This window comes from Coloeus monedula, assembly GCF_965178545.1.
Source record: "Coloeus monedula genome assembly, chromosome: 8".
NCBI classification, from domain to species: Eukaryota; Metazoa; Chordata; class Aves; order Passeriformes; family Corvidae; genus Coloeus; species Coloeus monedula.
The window spans coordinates 20,667,404-20,684,613 of NC_138788.1; the positions used below are offsets into that span (position 1 = coordinate 20,667,404).

The 17,210-nt window shown below is 41.3% G+C and overlaps 1 protein-coding gene across 2 annotated transcripts in view; it reads right to left on the minus strand.

Annotated features, from left to right (window-relative positions):
- The window catches only part of ARHGAP22 (Rho GTPase activating protein 22), a gene marked incomplete at both ends in the record, with an annotated part of 130,597 nt that overhangs the window by 36,954 nt on the left and 76,433 nt on the right, over positions 1-17,210 (minus strand). The window lies entirely within an intron of this gene.

The window sequence follows — 17,210 nt, forward strand, 5'->3', positions numbered from 1 at the left end:
TCCATAACCATGGCAACTGCCTTTGGCTTTGCTACAGAGATAACATCTGAGCCGTTGTGTCACTGCTGTTTCCATGCTTACATGGCTTTCAGCACCTACTGGCAAGCTAAACCTGCCAGCCTGTGCTGAGCAGCTGAGATTGCCTGTCCGTGGAGTTCAGAGATAAGAGCAGGATGATGGTATGCTGTGGCTTCTACAGAGATGATTTAGCATACACAGAACATGTGCTGCTTAAATCCTTGCTAATCTGGGGAAAGAAGCAAGCTGGGAGCTGCCTGCAAGCCAAGGAAGTACTTTTTCTTGCTATTAATTGTTTTCTTGCCTTGACACACTCATGGAACGTTTATTGATTTACAAAGCAGAAGTGGTAAAATGAGATGCATGGAGAAGTATTTGGTAGCTCTCTGAGAAGCAATTCACTAAACTGGGAAACTGAGGCAGTCTTTCAGTAAAGAGGAGAAACAACAGCCACCAGGGACTAGTCATGCATCTTAAGAAACAAAAGCCATGATGCTTTTTCCCCACATGTGCCCAAATTCTGCTTTTTTCCTCACACCATTCTCTTGGACAGTCTCCCATTTTTTAATTTACTGAATTATTCATATTCCCTAAGGTATATGAAGAGAACAGCTCTCTAGCTCAAGGCTAGGATGCAGGCATCTAAACAGATCAATGTCCTGCCATACTGCACTGCAAGGATGACATACTTCATCCTTTGCATACAGAACTGTCAGAGCAGGAAAGTGCAGTCTGTGAAATTCCTGTCACTGCCTAAATCTTTTTACCAACATACTCAGCCTCATGGTGAAAGCAGAGGTAGTGAAGTCTTAATTCTTGTTCCTTACCCAGCACACATACTGACATGCCCTTTCTCACGATCAAATATTTTATAGGAAATACAACTTAAAAAAAGAGGCTTTCCACAGCCCTCAATACACATCAGAAATGGGTTTCAGGATGTAGTATTTGGCAGATAGATGGCCTGAGCTCAAGCCAGGCCATCATTCTTCAAAGAAATGAAACAGACTCAAAAAGACATTTACTGTATGGGTCCCACCACCAGCAAACAGTTTGGTCAAGGTAAAAATACATCTTGGTCTTAAGTTTAAAGGTACCAGCTGAGCCCTTGCCCACTCAAGCCATGAAGGGCAAGAAGAGACCAGAAGCTTGTCTTAGAATTAATCACAAGCTGTAAATAGTGGAATTAGCTGCACCAATCCATACAAAGACTGCCATAAGAAGCACAATAAGCAGAGCATGAAGATCACCTACTGGGCTTTTGCAAAACTGGCATCAGCATTTTCCCAAAGAATCACTGTACCACAGGGACCTGACTACAAGTCCCCTTCCCCCTAAGATGTTATTTTTGACCAGCCAGCTGCTTTCTAAACCTTCACAGACAGCTGTCATGCAAGCATTTAGGGGAAAAAAACCCATGTATACTTCTATTTGAGTCTGTAAAAACTGGACGGGGAAAAAAAGATTTCTGTACACACTAGACCTGAGATTCTACCAATGACTACATATAGTTCCTCCATGTTTGGCTTTCCCCACTGAAACTTGAAATAGGAGCAAGGTCATGACCCTACAGTCTGCCTGTGGGAGAGTCAGTAGTGACTAGACATGTAAGTACAAGAAAATTAAGGCAACTCCACACACAAAAGCCAGCTTAGAAATAAGAATGCACTTCAGAATTGCTTCTTATGCTAGTATGATGTGACTATGCAGTGGCAGAGCATGTAGATCCACCTGTAAACATTTTTATTTTTTAATAACATTTTATTCATTTCATTACTCATATTTCTTTGTACACTTGGCTGGTTCCTGTTACTACATCCTTGAGGCACCAAGCAGAAAAATTATGGGTGACTAAAAGGCAGAGTTCAGACACATCTCTCTACATTGTTGTGACATTCAACAGCTTTTGAGTCTTGGTAGTTACAAGAATGAGAAACAGCTGAATTCAAACACCTAGATCTTCTTAAAAAAAAAAAAAACAAACAAAAAATCCAACAACCTCCCCAAACAAACAAACAGCCCAAGGAAACAATATCACAAGAAACTTCTTAGAAATCTAGAATTTTACCTGAAATTCACATTATTTCTTTTATGGGCTCAGACTCAAAACAGGATCTTGTCCTGGATTTCAGGTTTGAATTGGAAACACAACACTGTATCAAATCAAACACACTAGACTTTAGGAATTGTTTCAGGAAAACAATTTCAAAGCTTCCTGTCCAGAAACACTTGGAGACAAAATTTTAGCTTTGCCTCTCACAGCAGGATGAAGTTCATATCCAGCTACTGAATTCCCACCTCCTCTCTGCCACTAAGGGAGCTTCAGCCCTTACTATGGTTGATGTTGAACTCTTAACCCTGAAGCACTCAAGCTGTACTTCCATTGTGTGAAACAAAGATGGTGTCTGCTACTCAGCACCATGACAGGAAAGAACACTGTTAACGATTTTAAACACAGACAAGGGTTTTTCATACCCTTGAACAGAATTTCCCACTCATCTTTAATCAAGCTTCCATATAAACAAGACTGGGCCTCAGAGACAAACCCTGTGTAGCTCAGGATTGCCATGGGCAGACATTCCAGTCCTTTCGCTCAAAGCTACTTTCATCTCCAGACCAGAGACAAAATAAAACTGTCTGCAAACACAAACAGAGTGCAAGTGTCTCAAAAGATGTGGCAGGAACAGGAGGCTTAACTTTGGGGATGAACAGTCCATTTGCTTTAGCATTAGCCTATGACCAGGGGATCCTGTATTCAGTTGCCTGCTGCAGGCTTCCTGCGTATGCTGGACAAGATGCACTGGATTTCATCTGTATCCATGAAGCAAGCTGGCAGCTCTATTTGCCTCTCATCCAGGTGTACAGAAACTGAACCACTCAAAGAGTGGGAAAGGTGATGGCAACCATGTCAGCATATACAGTAAATGTAAGAGCCTAGAAAGATTAAGAGACTTGTTCGGTTGTTGCTCCCCATCAAGAGGGCTACAGGTCCCAGCTGACTTGAATGCTTTGCTGCCCCTGTCCCAAGGTCCCTTTGTCAAGGTGCTCTACATACCCTGGTAGGTATCTTTGCCTGGAGGGAACAGTTTAGCTCCAGGCCCGCAGCTGCAGTGCACAAATGCTCTCTCCCCAGCACCAGACTAACTCAAGCCGGCAGAACTGCTCTCCTGTGCCTCCACTCATGGTTTCTGCATTTCGTATGGCCTGGGAGCCATGACCTGCTAATGACAGAATTTACCTCCTAACCCTTCGAAATGATCCTCCTTTCAGCTTTCCCTCCACACCCCATAAAAGGGAAGGTTAAATGCAAAACCACTGGGACTTAATCTTGCTAAAGTTCAGATGGAGTGCTGCAACAGCAGCAGCAGTCACTATATACTCTTTGAGGCCCTGTTTACTGAAAATTCTTTTTTTGACCATCCTTAGTCTGGTAAGCATTTGCCAGAATGTGAAAAGTGTGAGGTATAATTTTGTTACATTTACTTATCCTACCCTGTGTTGCTGTTCAAAGAACCTGCAACAGACAGACTGCACCTCTGCCTTTATACAGTTTTTTCCAGTGAGGAAAAGCTTCAATTTTTTGTTTGCCTTGAACCTCATTTACTCAAGCTTAACCTTCTTAGAGACACCTGTGAAACCAAGCCTTAGATCCCCTTTGTCCGTACAGAACGGAAATTCAGGGGGAACAGGACTGGACTTCTCCATGGGAGATGTTACTACCTCATTGCATGTAAAAGGAGGAACTTTCAAATTCTCAAGCAAAGCTGCTGTTGGGTTCTGAAGTTGGCAGCTTTTTTCTTTGCTTAGGTAACTTCTTTTACTTCCACCTCCCCCTCTCTGGTTCGCCTTTCACCCATTTCTTACATCATTCTTCTTACTGATGTGCTTGTGTATTGTCATTACGTGAGGCTCCTGAGAAGTTACACAATTACAGTAACTTGTGTATGTGTATACACTGACATGTTTGTTTACATGTTTGCACTGCTTTGGTGTGGATGGTAGCTGTAGTACTTTCAGTGAGAGTGAAATTCAGCTGGCTGTGCGCAGGTGCTGCTGCAGCGCGCGGGAGGCAAACGGCAGCTCAGGGCTGGATTGGGGAAGGGTGGCTGGTGGGAAACACAAGGCCCAGCTGACGTGTTTGCCCTCAGTACTACAGCAAGTAGGGACAGGAAGCCTTTGATTGCAGACAAGCAGCAACAAAGATCTTGACAAATGGACAAAAACTAGCACTCACTGCTGAAAAGAACAATTGCAGTGATTCATCTTCCCTGACCTGCTCTTTATGATTGACTTAGAGGTGAGTATCAGAATTTGGGGCTCAAAGATCTCCCTGATAATGAAAGAAGGTGAAAAATGAGAAGATGAATTCTGTCAAGAGTAAGGGCAGCTCTGCTAAGGGGAATCTTCCTTTGCACAGCAGGAAAAAAAAAAAAAAAACCAAAGAAAACCTGTCTTGATCTTTGGATTATGGAAAGAGATGAATGAAATATCAATGAGTAAGCAAAAGTTCATTAAGAATGCTTAGAACATACATTTTAAACCTAACTCCATTTCTTCAGTCTTCTTGTCTTTGCTTCCAGCTAATGTTAAACCTCTACCCTGAGCACATTCCACCCCACCCAAAGGTTTTCAAGAGCCTAAATGCTGGCGATAGACCCTAACACAGCTGAATCCTGGGTTAACCTGCCATCAGCATCAGTTTAAACCTCACTGGGTTTTTTTTCCATTTTTTTTTTTCTGAATTATTCTTTAATAGAATGGAAAATTTGCTGTGAATACAAAACTCATCTTGGAATGGTCCATTTAGGCTTCCTGAGAACAGAAAAAACAGCAAGAAAAATCTGAAGTAGTCAAGGAGTGAGATAAAAACAAGGGAAACTGGGGGTTTTCCAGTATGGGTATGATTTGTGAGGAATTAAGCAGAACAGTAAACAGTGATGTGTGCTTGCCATGATTTTTTATTTGTATCTGTCCATCTATCCCCACCCACCCATCTAATCTATATGTGGAATATATGAGTTGGAAGTTGATTTGGAGCTGAGTAAATGCATGATCATATTTTAAAATGCATACAACACTAAGAAAAAACAAGGCACATGAATTTAGAATTGTGTGGAGTGCGAATGAAAAAAACAAGCTCTGAATCAAAATACATTCACTGTGTCACATCTCCGATGGACAACATAATGGCAACTTTCCTAAAGAAACAGACACCTTTGTAGGTGAAAGGTGTTTCATTTCCACAGTTTGGAAGGAGTTTAGGGGGATTATAACATTCAACATCCATTTGGTTGTGTCAATGAGGAAACGGAAATCTTAAATACCTTTTATTGTAATGAGGAAGCTCAGTGCATAAACTGACACAGTTCACAGTTTCTTAGGGCAGGATTTACAAGCATGCACTAAAATCTCATTGACTTCTCAGTCAAATATAAATGCCTAATTTCCTTAAGCTCTTTTCAATTCACCAAATTCGATGGTAGTTACAAGTAGAAGTTGATCAAATTTTCCAAGTAAAATTCACTGCAGATGATTTTGGTGAGTCTGTAAATGGTTTTTCAATACCATATCTTAGACCTCATCCCAGAGAATAAAGCACAAGCAGACAAATACTCTAAAGCCACTGCCATCTATTAAGCAATCCAAAAGCCCTGTGATCTGTTCTCCTCTCCCATACCTTCGTGGTTTCAGAAGCCATTAAACTGCTTTAAAAATGAACCAACAAAGAGATCAGACCTCACAAGTGTGGTTTCTTATGCAAAAACATCTGACAAGATTTAACATGAACAGAGTCACTAATAAAGCTTCTCTGTACTGGTACGTGGACTACAGAAAACCCTTATAAACCTAAGGCTAGTGATCTGTGTCAGCCATCACGATGAAGTGTAGGATTACTAAAACTATATGCAAGAAATGAAGATGAAACTAAATCTTTGGCCTGTTATACATAAAAACTGTGTCTGGCTAGCTTGACTCTCCTGCCTCAAGATACCCTTCTTGGTAACACATGTGACCTCATTACTCTAGACTTATCTATGAATTAAACTGAGGAACTGTTTAAGACTACCAATCACTTCAAATAAACCAATGCCTTGGAAATAAACAAAACCCATATTCCAGGTAGGCCAAATGCTAGTAAGTGATGTCACACTCCAGGAACCACGGCAAGCAGAAAAGAAGATGCAAGATAAGAGGAAGGAAGAAAAATAACTTCAAGTACTCTTCCAGAAAAAGTAAGTAGCATTACACACAAACTTCACCTTGAACCCCTGCTTGTAAAACCTGCTTACATGAATTCAGTGCTTTGTAATATTTGAGTCTACTTGAGCTGATTTTTCCTTAATGTGCTTTGTCTGCTGCTGTCTCAACTTTCCGAAGTTTCAGTAAAAAAAGTGCAGTCATTTTTAAGTTATACTTCTGGCATTAAAAACATTTATTGTACTAGTATACCCATGCCCTTGTGTCTCCTTGTTTTCAGTTCTTTGCAATTTTAGAGAAGAGACTACTACTATGCTGCCTGGGATGTGCTGCTCACTGTGGCCATGAAGTACAGCTTAGGTTGCCTGGATTCACAATGGAGGAAGGCCACTTCTACTGCAGCAGCCCAATATTTAGAGTTCAGATGAGCCCAGGCACAACACACAGCTAAGTACATTTTTTTCAAGGATGCAGCATCTCCCTTGTACCAGCACAGCTCAGGTACCAATTCCTCCACCTTCTGCCCACAATTAATTTGCTCTGTAAAAGGAACAGATATTAACAATGATCACACTGCCTCCCCAAATAGAGAGGTTTCACAGGGGCTTGTGAAATGTGCCCACAACACCATACAGTATCCCTATAAGCAAGCTGCATTGCAATTACTTTGTTATCAGCTCCTACTAGCTAGCAGGAAGAGATGAAACCTTTCCAACATGGTCACAGCTAGTTTAGGAGGCCAGCAAGGAGGATGCCAAAGAGGAGTAATTTCATCCCCTCATGGAAAATGACCAGGTGATGGAAAGCAGGGATGACAAGGGGGAGCAAGAAATTTTTTTTCCCCCAGCACATTCTGCAGACAGCCTTGTAGCAATAGCAGGCTGCTTTCCCTTACCCTCCTTTCTTCCACTCCAGAAAACTAACCCTTACTGTCTTTCCTCAACATATTTCAGATCTAGAAAGCTACAATGAGCACAGTCCTTTATGTTGATGGCATGGAACTGCCTAGACTATGTGCCTAGAGTCATTTCACTGACCTCTGATTTGGAAGGAGAGGAAATGAATTTTTTCTCAGGCCAGCAGAAGCCACACACTCACAAGGAGGCAATTTAGGCCAGCTGGCAGGAGCTGCATGTCTGTCCCTACAAGACACATTGCAGGAGACATCTAAATTAAGGCAACTTAATTTGAGGGTACAAAAAGAAGCTACAAATGTATGTATGAGACTCAGAAAATAGTAGCTCATCTGTGCAAAACAGGCCATATGGCTCCATGTAGTTCCCCAAAGCAGCAAGTACTCAACACTTCTGAAGAATGTATCAAATTATATATTCCAACTGTGGTTATGTTTACATGCTATTATAAGGGAGGAAATTCCTTCCTGACCAAAGATGATGATACTTCATGCTTTGAAAAATCTGAATGAAAATGACTGGATAATTTTTATGCATTACCATGCAACCACAAGTAATTTTCTAATTCTCATAAATTTCTTCAAATCTTTAACACCAAAAACAAAAGTTGAGGAAAATTTTATATGCTGAAATTATCTACTATAACATCAGAATAGTAAATTCTTATCTATTTTTCTTTAATAATTTCATATTGGAGAGATAATATCCAATTTCTGCATTCTTTTGGAACTGTTGTGCTCACATTTGCCAGGTCTGCTCCATGACAGGAATGAAGTGGTTCATGCCTTCTAAATACATCTCTCTACAACCACCTTCTCCCCTCCACCTTGCCCCTCATAAGCCTGTTTTTTCTTTCTCCTGCACTTAATCCACCACGAAACCAAAGACATCTTCACTGTATTTTTAAAGGACTACATGTCTCCCATCTTAGATAGTGCTCTGAACATTGAACTAAGGAGGATGGAAAAGAAACCATCCACTGGTAAAGCTTAGGCTGCAGGTGCCAGAGCCTGTAAAGACTCTGATTCTCTGTAGACTGAATACAGGGTACTGCAGAAATTCAAGCCAACCAATTAGGAACATTATTATCTTCTTTAGTAAAGTAACTGAAGCTTTACAAGCACAGTTTTGGCAGCAGCAAATTAATGGACTATCATTAAGGACTCAACAGTTGCAGACTTTGTTTTTACACAAAACGAAGCTATTTGTCACATTAACACAGAAAAAGGACTGAAATGCGAAAGCATATATAGTGTAGGCCATTGGCAAGTTTGAAGAAACCCTTGCCAATACTAATGATGAGACAATGCACATGGAAGTACTGCTGATCCACATCCAAACTTAAGAGCTCAGGGATATTCTGATCCAAGTCTGTAGCCTTGTTACAGTTCGCACAGACTAACAATTTTAGAGCAGTCTCCTCGCTGTATCTGGCTATGCACTGAGTGGTCAATAATCTTCTAAACCTGACAGTGTAGCACACAGCATTCTCCACTCTCACAACAACATTGTTTGAGAAAAAATGGGAAGTTCATACTTGTCCCTTGGGCGCAGCACTGCAGCCACTCAGAACACAGCTGCAGATGGCTAAAGGACTCCAGGCTGGGCAGATGCAAAAAGCTGGGCCCTCAATTCTTTGTGCTTTAGGACAACTGTCAGTGAACTGCTACCAGAACAGTGCTTAGAAACATCAATTCTAATTCTGTCCACTCACTGGCAATGAACAAACTCCTCCCAGTTAATAGTATTATCAGAATGTCCATAGAAGTTCCTTTGAAGTGGTTAGTTATTAGCTAATATAACCTCACTTTTCAGAGACATGATGGTTTAGATCAGATTCTAAAAAGAAATAAAAAACCTGTTAGGTAAACAGCTCATCCTGAGAGATGTCTTCAGCTGGTGGCCTTGTTCCCACTGAAATTCAAGGGAATGTTGCACAGAATGCTTCCCTCCGACTCTGGATTTCGCAATGGAAGTTCTGTCTTGCAACATTCACTGCTACTATTACATACAGATGTACCCTTCCACTGCCTCCCATCTTGACAGCTGTGTGTCTCTACCATAGGCCAAAGGCCTGCACATAGGTAGCATCTCATCAGACAAGCTGAGATCATCACCTTTGAGTTGTAGAGGCAGAGAGTAAAGCTCAGGTGTATAACCTTAGAGACCACAGTTCAGGCAGACTGCTCATGGAAGCCCACGTAGGGTTTGTGACTATTCAGAATTTTCATCAAGCACAGCAGAACTGCCTCAAGCCTTACTGTGCAAGCTTCCACTCCCATAGTGCAGAAAGTTCACCAGCACAAAAGCAATCAGCCACTGAGCCATTGCTGCCCAGCTCCTCCAAACAGCAGCTTCCGAGCTGGTATGACCATTCCTGCCTGTACATCTCAGTACTCATGGACTGGGGCAAACTCCAGTGAAGTGACATCCTTCCCACAGAGATCCTTGAACTTCTTATGGTCTTCCTAGAACAGCAAGGCATTGTAGTCTGCATGTTCTGTCCTGATAGTCTTCATCTAGAACAGTTAGCTGGCAAAAGGGAAATCCTTTTATCTGAAAACCTGGGTCAGCAGCCTCTTCTCCACTATACTGGCACTCACAGTCCCTTAGTAAAGCACACTGTCACTTACGCTATGTTGCCAAAACGTTCTCGAAACCTTCTTATGTTATTTGAAAGTTTACAGGCCTGTCACATTTCAAGCAAGGCTACTGACCAAAGCTAGGTCACAGTCCTAGGAAGTCAGAGTCTCTTTACTAACAAGGGAAACTAAAAGAATTTCCACAAAGGAGCACAGAAAGGACACAAATTCTTCAGGAGACATTACAACTCACAGGAATCTGCCCCAAAATTCTTGAAAGCTAACACAGATATGTACAGCAGCCAAATGTAACAGAGCAATTTTCTCCTGGTGCAAGAGCGTATTTGCAGCATGGATGATGAGACTGGGCAGCCAAACTCTTTAACTACACCCCAGTTACCTCTAGAGCAAGAAGCATTGCACATGCAGTTTGCACATGGCCATTTTAAGACCCACATATTCTGCGGAAACCCAGCCATCAACATAGTTTATGATGTTCAAATACAGAAGATGCAGTTCTTATCCCAAAGAACTAAAAAGCATTGCTCAATCCTCCTTGTGATAAACTATTCAAATAGAAATGCCAGCACTGCCATTTGAGCTGAATCTGCCAGTGGTATGAACTACATAAAGTATATCTAATTACACAGATTTAAGCCACAGAGAACTAGAACTTGCATGAGGCCAGGAGAATATAACCCTCACTATTTGGAATACCCTCTACAGACAATGTATTTGTGTATTTTTATGCTTATAGAAGCAGAAAGCCCATTCTAAAAATGCTGACATAAACTGGGTTGCTGCACAGATTCACTGAGCCCTGTTGGTCCACTAAGAAAAATGCAAACAGGAAACAGGGCACAAGCATCTGCCTTGTGAGCCTCCTCCCTCTCCTCACCCTGCTTCTTTCTCAAGAGCACAGAACTGTATGCAGCCATGGCAGGCAGAATACGTTATAAGAATTTGTCTTTGTAGTCAAAGGCAGAATAACAGCCAGAAACCAGGATCTGCTTGGCCAATGATAGGGAATGTATTAAAAAGCCTTCCAGCTTCTGTTTCAAAACAAAGAAATCTTGATAAGCCTAAAGGCAGCAGCTGCTGCCAGCAGCATGCTGCCTTCCTTACCTTGGGGACACCTGCTGAGCTGCTGCCTGTTTAATATTACATTAAAACAGCAGCTTTCCAGATAATGAATTATGTATCTATAGTGAAACTGTGGTACACAGGGGCTGGGAGGACATGGTTTGGAAATCAAAGAACCATTTGGGTTAATGGTCTGCAAAGCTGAAAAAAAAAAATTACTGATGGCTTTATGATTTGTCAGAGCCCAGTCAGGTAACAGAGGGAATGATGGGAGCATAGCAAGTGCCTCCTACTCTTCCCTTCTACATTTTTTTTAGTTAACAGCAATCAGATGAGTTTGAAAATCCATAAAAGGGGATAGGGAAATAATAATAATAATAGGGAAAAATAACAGGACTATAAGCTTGTATGCTTGTGACTGCAGCCAGTTTCAGTACTCTAGCATTAAAGACACAGAAGGTTCCATTGTATCATGGTTTTTATTTAAATAGTTCATACTGTGAAAGCAGAAACCCAAGACAGCAGTAAACTATTGTCTTTGACATCTGGTCTCCGCCAGTTACCTTTAAGTGAAAACTTGATCCATGGTCTCTGAAGCAAATCTGCAAGCACTTGTCAAACAGACACAGCTTCTCCAGCCTTCCAGAGAGGTTTTAATTCTCTTGCCTTGTTTAATTTAAGATCATCAGTTAGGTGATCCAGATATTAATCATGAAAGCATTACATGGTTGTAGTGATCGTTATGAAGCAGCATATTTCTAAATGCACAGTCAAACGCTTGTACGTCTCAAATACTCCTGTTTGCAGATATTCTAGTCCTGTCTATACGAAAGTCTAAATATGAGGAAGGCTGATTCTCAGGAAGCCAACAGTAAAAAACTCTTTATACCACACTCTTTATCCTAAGATCAGCTTCATCTAGTCCAGTTCTGTTACTGCTCTGTCCAATTAAAAATATCTAACACAGCTTGGACTGCCTTTTTCAGATAAGGAACAGTCACACAACAGTAATTGCAAACCAATCTTACAACAAGTATATGAAAACAGAAGTGATTTCAGTGTATGCTTTAGCTATTAACAAACAAAAGAAATTTTAAAAAAAAGATTCTCCATTGTTGGAAATATGCTTTTCACATAGAATTAAACATTAGTGTTTTGAGAGAACAGGCACTGAGACTGAAATTACTTCCCAAGGTTATATTGTGCATCAGTGTAGAAATGCCTTCTCTGTATTTAATTAAAAAAAAAAAAAAAAAAAAAAAAAATCCCTTGAATGCCACAATGAGAAATTCCTACATATCAGTGGGGAACTGAGATACAGAGACAGTGATTTCCAGTATGATGCTGGCTAGCAGCTAGCAGAGTCAGAATGAAAAACACAACTACCACATCCAGGCAACCTGGATTAATCAAACATCAATTATCACAAAGCAAGGAATATGGTTTGGAAGGTTGGTTGTGTGCAACTGCAAAGGCAGTGCCAGCCCTAGAAAGCAAAAAATGAGTGAAAACAAGCCGAACAGCATGATGATTGTTCTCCCAGCACAAGATGGAAAGGAAACCATTTTCTCATCAAAGCAGTGCTCTTGAAATGGGAAAGCCACATCAGAAATTAGGAGTGTACTGTGTCTCACAAAGCTGCTCCTTCACTCAGCAGCTCCAGAGGTTGCCTGGCACCTCCTCTCTTTGGAGAGCTTTAACTGGTGAGCTGAAGTCACCACTCTCTCAGCAGTGTGCACATGGGTCACTGAGAGGCACCACAGTGTTGGCCAACTCTGCCTCACGAGCACTACGATTCTTGGCAGCGCTGGCCTCTCTGCCTGCTGAATCCCAGAGCCCTGTGGAGAGAGTGGCCCAGATCCCACAAAAGCCTAGATACTGACTGTATAAAGCCCCAGTTCCACTCAGATTTTAATACTGATGAGGAAGATTTGCACCAGAGCCACATGGCTTTGCAAGTCATTTACTGAACAACAGATGTGTCTCTGTGGTGTCCTTCCAGCTCCTTTTATATCTCCAGGCCCATGGAATCCAGCACACCATTTCCTGGAGGCTCCGACTACTCGAAACAGTTGGGATCCAGACTGTGGACTCATCCTCTACACCCAAGTGCCTTGCTTTGATCCCAGATACCATGGGGTATCACCATGGCATGTTTGCACCTTGCTGCATCCCAAACCTCTGGAATGAATTGATTTGTAGGAATTTTAAGACTGATTTCTAATCAAGGAATCAGTCCTAGTAAATAACACACCAGTTCAAGAAGAGTTATCCAGGCCCTTTCCTACCTCATGAGGCTTTTTTTCTACTTTCTGAACTGGAGCATCCACCAGATAAGTGTAATAAGGAGTTTAATAAAACACAAAGGATTAGATCACATTGCTTGGGCTTCAGAGTTGAAAGAAAAGCCATACACCACCGCAGTTTCCAAGTCCACCTAATGATGGAGCTATCTAGCTCCTTTCTTCTCCACGCTCTGCTGTATTGAACTGGAGATGCATTGTTGGGCTAACTGCACAAAGTATTAACACAAGAGCAAAATCACAGTGGCCCCTTTTCAACATGACTGGTATAGATGCAGAACATCCTCATTTCCAGTCCTGGACCTTATTCCCCTCAAACCACAGTGTTGTATGGATTAAATGCTTCCTTGCACCAGGACAGCCTTTCCCAACTTTCATAATGTGTATAAAATCATCCATCCTGTGAGCACATCAGAGGAGGAAAACAGTCACAGACAAAATGAAGCAGGAGAGGTAACAGAGCTCAGGCTCAAATCCTGCCTTTAGCATGACCACCCCTGGAAGTCAACAGAGACAGAAGCTTAAAGAATACCAAAAGCAAAGCTGAAAGTCTTATAGGTTGACATCATAAAAAAGTGACCTAATTGTCAGCCATCAAATATCCTGAGGTTGCTGGGTGTGGGCTGCTCTTCTCAGACAGCAGCCAGCAGACTCCCTCCCGGGAGTGGCAGCCACATCACTTGTCTGCTGCACATGGCATTTTCCCCAGCAGTTCCATTTGCTGAACACAAAGAGCAAGCCTACAACATTAAAGAACACTCCCCTTCTTTGAAGTTTAGATTGTTTGGCTTGCCTGGCTACAAACTAAAACTGCACCTTAATCATCCAGCTTTGAAGTTCTGTAAATCTACAGCTGCAGAAAAGTAAGGACCACTTGGCAATAAAACATTCATTATTAAATTCTTTTGAATTAAAGTAGAAAAGGCTTTCCTGAAGCTGAAACTTTCTTTTTTGCCCACTAGAAATGAAGACATAAGTGAAAAATTGACAATGACTTGCCAGATCAGAGAATGACTACATGACATTTTATTGCCCAGTTTTGAACAGTATTGAGCCAGTGCTCAGGGAATGGCCAAAGAAAACAAAAACATTTATTGGAGAAAGACTTATGAGAAAACAGAAGGTTTTAACAACAGGCTGCAGAGGTTAATAAATAGTTTCATTGTTTTAATTCCTTATTTAAGGTGTGTGTGTGGATGTAACTGATAGGAGTTTGATGGAGGTTAAAACTGGTAATAGAAAAAATAAAGGAACCCTTACTTGCATCTTTCCAGAATCTGTCATTGCTGCATGTTTACCAGAGGGTATGAGTAGGGTAAGGCTGTATCCCCAAATGAGACCTACAGAAAGTCTCCATAGGCACAACAGTCTGCATAGCAAAGGATACACAGCAAGAGAGAACACTCTACTTTGGCTTGGCTGTTTCATTTCAGGCATGCCTGGAAACTCTTGCAGCCTCAACAAAATAGAGAATTAATCCAAAACACAGGGTGGCCTGGCTGGAATACTAGTGAGGAGATAAAATGGTGCATTGTGAGAATAAAGCTCACTTGGAAAGAAAGAGGCTTCAGCTACAACCTGGTACAAAAGAACTAAGACACAAAATCCTGCACTTCCTGGGATTTCAGGCTATAAGATACTTTGGAGAATCAGTTTCCAGTTCCCATCTCTGCTGCCCACTTCCTGTATTAATCTAGCCAAGTTCCCTCTCAAGGGTGAACCAGGAGTGTTACCCGGGAGTTTTGTTTTCCATACAACCAATATTTCTGGCCATGAACTTGTCCATAGCCCAGCTTCTGTCCATAGACCATCTGAACCCGTGGAAAAGAGATCACAGATCATACACAAACCTCACTGCTCCTGATGGCTTGCCACTTCCCTGTTCAGGGACACAGAGAACAGCAAGGTCAGATCCACTGGAGCCTGTGGCTACTATAGTTTTTATGCAACCACATTTTTGATGCTATGCCTAGGGCACTCTAATCATGTAGAGCCTTTGAACAACCACATTTACTTACTGGGAATGATGTCCTTATTCAGATGACAGTAAAACCCTCTGCAAATGAAGTGCTTTCTGAAAGGGAGTCAAAGGGGATTGCCTTAAGTACCTGGATGGAAAGTGGCTCAAAAGCTGTCAGGAGTCCAGCTTCTTCAAAGCAAGATTAGCAGCAGACTGATACTAAACAGCTCATGGAGAAGCTCAGCTACCTCAGCATTTCCCACTCAGACACACAGTGCTTTGGCACTTCCCTGTCCTGGAAGCAAGAAAGGAAAGGACAGCACACAGCATAGAGGGCACCAGAAGCAATCAGGATCCCTACCCTGCCAGTGGGCCTGATTCAGGAGGTGTTCTGTACAGCTTGATGGATTTCACAGATCAGATAGATTTTGGCAGAAACAGGCTCCAAGAGGAAACACCCTCAGTTCAGTCAGCTGACAGTTTTCCTGTTGGCAGTGACTTACTGAGAGTACAACTGGCTGCTGTTCCCTGAACGTTCCTCAGTCATCTCTTAAAGGCTGAATCTTACATTTCCTGGTTGTACCATCAGCCCCCTCCTGCAATGCCTTCTGCAGGCACAGGTAAGGCAGGTGCCTTTCCTAAGCCCCTGTTTAGAAATATATTGCTACTGTGGCACACGCTATAAGGGAAGGAAGCATTGGACAGCTGGGTGCCCCCAGGAAAGGAGCAAAAATCATCCTATGCACCCTTGTAAAGTGGCATTTATATGTACACACATACAACAAAACCCTAAAAAAGAATTTAGCATAATCAAATTAATAATCCAGTCATAATATTTTTCCTTCTTTCTAATAAAAGCTTTGCTGAAATTATTCTATCCTTAATAACTTCTGAATTATTGTATAAATTTGTGTACATGTGTACACATTTCACTCAACAAAATACCAAATAGTTGGTACCAGCATCTACAGGTCAGCTTAACTAAATTATCACATCTCAACTGCTAGTTCTTGTGCAATCCCACTTTAAAACAGAAACCCAGAATAAAACACAAAGGTAATGCAAGTTTGTTTTAACATTTTTTTCCAAACGTTTTCCTCAATTTTACACCTGTGATGAAAACCTATACAATTCCCATTTGCATGTATGCCTTAGAAGAAAATTAATATTCAAACAAGGAATTAGACAAATACACATACTAGGTAAACACATACATAAATGCCAAAAGATATATATATGTGTGTGTGTGTGTGTATATATATATATATATATGTGTATATGTATGTATGTAATTAGCCAGGTGAGCAAGTCAGATTCCTCAGATCCTCTGGAACTAATGCATGTCCCAGATTCAAGAAATCCCTGCTACTTGCCTTTATGCAAAGCCTACATCTGGACTGCTGGCTAAACAACAAATGTCACAATAAAGACCCATGCAAAGGAAGAAAATAATTTACAATCAATGTGTGTATTAGGAGTTTACTACACTGCCCATTTCTACAATGCTAGAGGCAGATTGCTCTCATGAAGAGTTTTGTATGTACCTGGAGAAAAATCAGTATTTCCTGAAAAAGCCCACATGGCAATTCATAGTGAACCTCACAACAGCAAGCTGAAAATCTCCGTGGAGTCATGTACTCAGGTACCCCAACATGGGAAAGATGCTAAGAGGAAATATGCTGTTCCTTCACTAGGTATTATTTATTATTTCAGTGTAGATTGAAAAGAAAATGCTCCTTTTGTACAAAAGAAACAAAAAATAGTAGAGCATTACTCAGCTGCCTACCTAAACTTATCTGTAAAAACAAACACACATATTCTCTGTTGCTCTTTTGTTCTACATCAGGGATTCCATCCCTGTGCAAAACACATGCTCCATATTTAAAGAGTTAAACATCCTCTCGCTTAGTTGACTTTTCTGAATGTAAAATGCAAGATAACAACATACACTGTATCTTGAACCAAAACTGCACACAGCATAACAAAAACCCCAGTGCTAAACGACAGGCAGTATGAATAGATCCATTCCCACTGCTTGTTAGTTCAAAATAAATCCTTTACTGTGATTTAAAGGAAAACAGACAACACTAAACACACCAAAAAAATCATGACTTACCCTTTCGGAGACACTTGCTTTTCTTAAGATATTTGG